The following is an 8,629-nucleotide window of genomic DNA, read 5'->3' on the forward strand; positions in this document are numbered from 1 at the left end:
CAACTGAGCAGTTCATCTTTCCTTCCTTTTCCCCTTTCTTTCTACGCCTTTTGCAAACTGCACTACATGAATTCTACTGTTTTATTTATATCTAGTGGGTGATGCATATGCAATCTTCAGGTATGCCTGATCTTTCTGAAGTAATCAAGACACTCAATTTCATGTTTGCAGAGTAGGGACCTTTGTGCTGTAATTTTAATCTTTTTTCCTGTTTTCTTCTTGATAAAATAGTATTTACGGGTTTCAACTGAAAATAAAATGTAGAAAATTACACATATTCCTCTCTCTCTCTCTCTCTCTAAAAAAATAAAAATAAAAGGAAAAGATGCATTAGTGGTTTCACGTGTATCATGGCACGTTCCATGAACTGATATTCATATCATGTTCCTTTTCAAAAAAAAAAAAAACAAAAAAACTTCATACTATGTTCATATTTCTGGAAAAGATAAATAAAAGAAATAGTAAAATATTGAAAAACAACAAAGAACAGATTGCTCTTAACCTGGCATCCTAGACCTGTTAAAAACCAAGATCAGATCAGCCTAAACTTGCATCCTAGATCTGGTTTAAAAAATGAGCTAAGTTGCTGCTCCTAATCAAGCATCCTGAATCTGTTAAAACCAAGTTCAAATTGTTCCTAATCTAGCATAATAGATCAGTTAAAAAAAAAAGGCTACAAGGGGAAAAGGAAGGAAAGATGAACTGCTCAGTTTCAAGGGATATTTCATACAATCAAATCACTGGAGAGATTCCTTACAACATTGGTTTCCTGCAAGTAGCTACATTGTATGTTTCCATCTCTCAAAAGCTCTGCTGTATCTCTTTTCATCTACAAATAACTATTCGTTTCATCTACTAATCAACCAACTAGAATCATTCAGCTACTGATATTTTTGAACTCTTCTAGTTAAACTGCTTGCTGTAGTATACTCCACTGAATCTCTATTACAGCTGACAATCTGCAACTTTTTTTCTTTTATTTTTTGCTCCAGTTGTCATCCATTCTTGTTGCATTTAATTAGGTTTGTTTTTCTTGATAATGGTGTGCTGACCCTAATGAAAAAAAACTTTCTATTATTAGGTCTCTTCAGGGAAATAGGCTTACTAGGAAGATGATAGGACTCATGCAAGCTCTTGATGTTTTGTAAGTTTTGTACTGTCTTCTCAAATTCTTTTCATTTTTTTTTCAAAATTTCTTTTCTTCCTAAATAACTGCATGCACGCATCTTTTAAGAAATAAGCTCACATAAACAAATCCAACTATAATTTTGACTATAGTGCAATTTTTTTTAAAAAAATGAAAATTCTTAACTGACCTTTCAGAGGGGATGGTGTCAATATCATCACTCAGTTTTAGCAATGATGCAACCTCCTCAGCTATCCTTTGCTTCTCAACAGAAGCTGGTCCAAAGAGCAATTATAGGACTTAGGCAAGAGATGACGTTGTCAATGAGTATATGCAGTGTTCTTCTTTTTTAAAAAATTAAAAGGGAAAACGGAAAAATAGAAAAAATCACATGATGATATGCCTGACCATATTCTTCCACAGAACATGTGACTTGAATGAATCTTTTGACAATGAAGGCTACAGAAGATCAGCTACCAGAGCTTAAAATCTGTGTAATTTCTGGAAGCTGCAACCTTATTAGAATAAGCATTTTCCAAGCCAACAACAAATGGTGACCAAGCCTGAAAACAAAAAGCAGAACATAAGTGTAGTCAATCCACAGAACAAAAGTACTTTTGGATCAAGCTGATATTTGTGTTTTGCGTGAGATATAATGGGTATAAGCTACATCAATATAATTAGTTTCACAATGCATAACATCAACTTGAAAGTAAATCATAAGTACAAAACAGTAGTTTTCCAAGAAGTTATGGACACCGAAATTTCGGCAGTCTAAAATGGTTGTATATTCTCCACTGTACAACTTAACAGTCCACCATGTACAGCTTTCAATTTCCGTACTAAAAAAAAAAAAACTGTACAAGTATGAAGCATGCTAACCTATGTGTGATTTGGAGATGATTAGATTGTCATATCACCTCCCAATTCATCAATGACCATATCTACTCTAGTCATAAAATCTGGTAAGAATTGAACAGAAGTAGCATCATAAAAAGGAGTAAGAACAGACTGCTGACCAATAAGAAGAATATTGGGTCGTTCGTCTAATCCATGTTTAACTCTTGATCCATAACAATTGGACTAACTAAATGAAGAGTCTAGATCTCACTGAAGACTAATTACAACATAGGAGGACAGTGACTTCCATACTACTTACTGGGTGTTGATTAATGAAGCCCATATATATATTATGGGGAAGAGCTCGTTTTTTTGTTCTTTTTTTTTTTTTTTTTGCTTTTTCTTTTTTCCTTTTTCGAAGCAAATAGTGAGGAAGAGCTTTACTAAGCCCACAGACGAGCACAGTCAACTCATGCTCACACCAGAACATGTGACAGCATGGCACATATGTATGAGCCAATCCATCCAATAGAAGGATCCCACCATCTTGATGCCCTGTACAAAGAATCAGGTCGATCTAGGCACAACCTTCAGATTAGAAGCAGAGAACTAGTAATGAAAGAAATTCACATACCATGAAAAGAAGAATCGGATATGCATCTCTGCAACCAAAAAAGTTCAAAATTTTAAAACTACACAAATAGAGAGAAGGTCATACTAAAGAAACTAGTAAATATAGTTTGCATATCTTACCATTGTTCTCATGTTCAGTCAAACGGCCAGTCAATAGTTCAATGAAGCTAGGAGGCAAAGCTGAGAAAACAGTTCCGAAGTTGTTGTCAAGTAATGGCTGCTGAGAACACTCAAGCTGCTCACTGTCAACTCTCGAAACAGGCATCTTGGCATGATAACTAACATCATGTTTAACAAAGCTCGACTCCTAATTAGTTCTGCAAGACTAAAGAATTTGTATGACTAATGCTCTTTCTTTTTACGTTTTACAGAAACTCAAATTAATCAGCCAAATGGAGTATAAAGATCGTACCTGAGATGCATCAAATCCTTTGAAAAATTTCTGCACATGGATATTTTACCCTCTCCTGCTCCTACATCCAAGTAATGAGTTACATGCGTAGAAACCACTGCAAGGCATGGAATGAATAAGTTCCTGAATTGAAGTAGGGGAAAAAAGGATCACAGCTGCGAAAGGAAAAAATAGGAATTTGGGGATTGTAGGGTGGATTTGTCAATGCATATGGCTAGGATCATATAATTCCTGGCAGAGGATCATATAATTCCTGTTTACATTAGATATGTTGGAGTCCTTGAGGAATTCTATTATGGTGAGTGAATGATTGAAGCAATATGCAGTTCCCTCATCACTGTACACATGAAAAACATGTATGGTAATTGGGACTGTCTGGCGGGAGTGGGTTAGAATTGACCTAAGATAAGTTTTGTTGTTTTTCTTGCTATTTTTTGTATGTGGCTAATTTTATTTTATTTTTATCTTAACTACTCTCTCCTGCGTGGCCCACTTGAGCTTTGGATCTACCTCATTTTTCATCCCATGTTTTAAAATGACCTCAAAAAACATATGGATATAAACTATGTGGGGCCCACTATGGATGTATGTCTTATCTACACTGTCCATCCATTTTTCCAGCTCATTTCAGGGCATGAGCGAAAAATTGAAGCATATCAAAGGCTTAACTGGACCACACCACAGGAAACAGCGAGGACAATTGCATCCAACTGTTCATATGGTCACATGGACATGGATGAAGGGAAAACGCAAATATCGGCTCGATCCAAGACTTCTTTAGCCACTTAACAATTTTCAGCCATAGGTGTTACATTCATACAGTTTCCTTTGGTGTAGTCCAACTGCATCTTCATCTTGGATATGCTTCAATTTTCAGTTCAAGCCCAAAAAGGAGCTTCACGTATCATATACCCCAACAAAAAAGATTTAAAAAAATAATAATAATAAAAAAACAATGCTGCATGATAAGCAGCTTGCATTGACTCAGAGACACATCCCCAAAGCAATACTGACAATTAACTTCCTTCTCAGCTGAGCATTGTGTCTGCTTCCCGAGAGTACACCTCCTCCCAATCCAAAAATCGACTCTGAGCTTCCAAACAGAGCATGAAGACTGATCCTTGAACTAACTTGCTAACCAGAAAAGCAAGGCAATTCAAATTCTTTGCATAACAAAGATTCCCCATGCAACCCAACTTTTGTTAACATTTTCAGGTACACTTCCAAACAACTGATATGTTGCTGAGTTGCAGTTGCAAATTTCTTTTGGGTTGCGGGGCTGAGAAAAATGAGAATGTAGAGGTGGCATTCTCTTAGTATGCTATTATTACTCTTAATGCAGGCATGAGAAAAATGAGAATGGAGAGTCGTCCATTAATTTATGAGCTCATTTTAGACATGAAACAGAAAATGAGGCAATTCCAAAGCTCAAGTAGATAACACCACAGGAAGTAGTAGGGATAATGACACCCACCTTGAAACATTCACAGGGCTACTATGATGGCTAATTGCCATCCAACTTGTTCATAAGGTCACAAAATTTGCTTACAGTCAAGCAGTCCAAAGTGGATCAGGGTCACTACCGATCTGGTTTTAAATGGATCATGGTTCTTTTTTCTTTTTTTTTTGTTTTTACCCATTTAAAATTCAAGTTAGTCATAGGTCCACAATGTTAGACTTGATTTTGTTTTTTTTTCAAGTTACTCATAGGTCCACAAAATTTGCGATTACTCTTCTACCTTTGTATAAGCTAACTACCTCACGTAGAGACACCCCAACAACAACTAGGATCTGAGAGATATCAATAGACAGACATTTGATACTCCAACACATTAAAAACCAGGCTTCTCAGGAGCATTCATCTCTTATCAAAGTAATCATAAAAACTCTTTGAGTTGCTCGGTCAGAAAATATGCAGGTTGAGTTGAATGGGGCCCAAGTACTAAAAAATTATGGAAAACAAACTATAACATATTCTTGTAAACTAACTGTAAAGAGATAACATTCCTATCTGTTGTCCCAAATGTAAACAGTGTAATTCTTTTAAATCAAATAACTACTGTACTTAAATTTTGTAACCACATCTCAGTAAGTTCAAAATGTGTGTAAACCAAGGATCAGAGCAAGATCGTACCTGCAATAAGTTCAAAACCCAGTATGCTATCGAACAGGTTGCCGTGTAATGCTGCATCAAACAGGTCAAGCTACTGATCGGTTTGCTCATGTTCTAACCCAGTATGCTATCGAACAGGAATTGTAAGTCTCAAAAAAAAAAAATCCTATTTTCCACAGAATAAAATTCCAAACTCTGCTTACAGCTGGAAATACAGAGTTCTGAAGAGCTCTTTTTGCCTGAATCTCCTATAGTTAGGTTGGAAAAAACAAAGATTTTTAGCTACAAAACTTCAAAATAGAGAAATTCAAGAAAGTAATCTGATCTATGACTTCTCATTTCCCATTGCTGCATACAACCAAAAGAGTAAGACCAATATTAAAATCAATATAAAGAAGGCTAAGAAGCTGTCCTCATTGGTAGGCAGATTTGCGACAATTAAAAAGCTCATAAAGAAGGCTGAGAAGTGTTCTGCATGCTTACTTTGAATAAATGCAACCTGTTCTGGAAGCCATGTGTCGAGTGTAGCAGATCGTACCTACAGCACATAGCCAATACTTTCATTTTTAGACCTAGCAGGGATACAAAGCTAACCAGTAAATAGCTGTGTACAAAAGGGATGTGTACACAACTTACCTTCATAGGCTTTCAATTTTGGAACAATGATTTGTTTGGGGCTGCAAATTCCTGTAACCATATCAAATTTCAGGATCTTCGACAAACAACGTAACTAGCAAAAAATAAATAAATCTCACGGGCCTGCCACACGTATAAAAACATATTCTTAGGTCTGAGGGCCATAGACACTTCTGTCTAACCTGAAAGCCATCATTAGTGACAGATTCGTTTTGCTGCAAATATATATAAGCCATCATTAGTGACAAGTTCTCAATCAGGTAGCTACACATTCCATAGAATTTCAAGGGATGAAATGTGCAAGACATTTTGGATTTTGGGCCTCAAGGAATCTCCATTTTTTGGTTTTTACCTATGTATAGAAGGATATGGGATAATCTCTCATCGTCCCTTTCCAAGAAGGAGAAGAAGAAGAACTGACAGGTCAGTGGTTAACTTCAGAGAATCGGTATTCTCTTTTTGTCAAGATATTAAAAAAAAAAAAAAAAAAAAAACCAGATTCAAAGAATACAGAAGGGTTAAGGGTGTTTTTAGACTGAAAGATAAAGGATCCTAGAAGCCAAGTGTTTCTGTTTCATGTTCTTCAAACACCAAAAACAAGCCATAAGACCATCGAAATCTTCATGATTCAGAGTTTCAAGGCAGAAGAATAGAGATGGACCTTTTTAATATCCTCTAATAGAAGGGTTTTTGTAAACAGTGACAAGGGATGACAAGGTGAGGATTCTGGGTAAAACGACGAGGAATAAGAAGACTATTTGCACTGACCGATAGCCTCAACAAAGGATCAGAATGACAAGAAGACGATGAATTATGTTTCATTCTACCTGTCCAAACTCTCTCTTAGATGCTTCATTTTTATTTTGTAATTTTTGGTCTAGCCAATTGAGCTGAACATGACCCCCACGAACCACAATGCCCTAGATGATGTTCAAAAAATTATGGCTTAATTGTCCGAATACATGAGCTTGTTGTCAATGCAGGCATCATTGAAGGAGGGTAACTTCTAGCTAAAAAGGATGATAAACTAACAGACATGGGTGACTGTGCAGTTTAGGTGTACATGTGTGTGTGCACATGCACAATGTGTATTGAATACATGTGCAGTTACAGTACAATTTTTTTAGAGGTGTGCAGGAACAGAACAATGCACATAATAGAGATTAAGAGGTTCCACAACTGGTAAACAAGAGTGAGAAGTGATGGGAATATCTGTTCAAGATTGTGGGCTGCAAATAAAGGGAACTGATAGATATAATGGCACACAGCAACATTTCACAGCAATCTTCAAAAAGCATCTAACCTGAATGGAAGTCAAACAGTGAGCTGCTCTGATTGCCCTTGATGTAAGCACCGACCCAAAGCTATAGATCCAAAAAGAATAGAAAAATATCATGGAGAGAACATTGAGGTGATTTGAACATGTAAGTGATAATATTGAGATGATTTTAGTGTATAGGCAAGTGAGAGGTTTAGCCTTACGTTGCCTTCTCAAGAGAATAGATGCGCAGCTCATACATGACTTGGTACATGCGCCTCGATCAAGGTTTGCCACTTACGGACTAGCGATCTTAATTTGTCGGTTGTAAAATCCTGTAGGACTGATCCTCATCAGCCTGAAGGTCAGCCAAGGAACACTCAAACACTTGGTGTTTGAGACCTTCATTCTGCAAGTTACAGACATTAAAATAAATGTGAGGCTTGTGACTTTAAACAGACATTAAAAATACTGTAATAATGTCTTCATACTGCACTTCTAGCAGCAAATATTCAGCATACAATTTGCTCCTTAGATTTCCACCATTGGAAACTCATTTTCTAACTTTAAATAGTATCATTTTCAATACGGCCAAGCGTGTCAACACATTTAATAAGTTGTCCTTCATATTCCAGTAATTCGTAAATAATATGAAATTACTGTGCTCCATACTCAGAAAATGCTCCAGCTCCCTTAGATCACTATAAGTTACTGTGCTCCTAGTATAACCAAAGAAAAAGATCCAAATACAACTTCACCTTGAACTGCAGGGTACTGTTGATAGCATCACTTATCAGCTCCCAGTTTGGACCCATATCATGCATGAGGACAACAAGTGCCTGAAATAAGAAAATTTTAGTTAGGGAGTTCTCAATTGTCCTTGCAATTAGATTTCATATTTATTCTATTTACACGGGTTTCAATTTCTCAAAATCATTAAAATGACCAAACAGAATTTTCAAAAACAGAGTGTCTCCATAAACATCATAATCCACTGAATGTAAAATCATAAGATACAACATGAATGAACTTATAGGCCAATGATCCTGTTAAGTTCCATGCGTACCTCTAAGAATTGTAAGGCCATATGCCAACATATGCGAGCAAATCTACCAGCCTGCAAGCAAAAATAAACTCAAAAGCTATAACAGCTTCAAAAAATGAAAAAAAAATAATGATAAAACTCACCTTGAAGCCCTTCCCCCTCCTCCTTTACCCATTGCAAGGAGTTGCATTGGCGGAGTTAAAAAAGGGCTTAAGCTCCATTTGGTTTGAGATAAATTTACATTCATAAACACCAATGTTATGACCAAATGGAGCCTAAGACTATAAATATATTCAAATATATAGTGCAAAATTCACGCAGACTATAAATATCGATGAACTATAGAGTACCAAAAAAAAAAAAGGCAAACATCATTTAGAGTAACTACTTAGGCCAAACATCATATAGAGTAACTACTTAAGCTAAAAAAAACAGCATCATGTAAGCCCCAACCAAAACCCGCTTAAGCCAAATTACTATATGTTCAATTATATAGTACTATATTTGTTTAAATTATAAGAATCTCATTAATTGCTTCCCCCATTGCACAAGTAATCCCGAACCTG

This window comes from Magnolia sinica, chromosome 12, assembly GCF_029962835.1.
Source record: "Magnolia sinica isolate HGM2019 chromosome 12, MsV1, whole genome shotgun sequence".
In the NCBI taxonomy this organism is placed as follows: domain Eukaryota; kingdom Viridiplantae; phylum Streptophyta; class Magnoliopsida; order Magnoliales; family Magnoliaceae; genus Magnolia; species Magnolia sinica.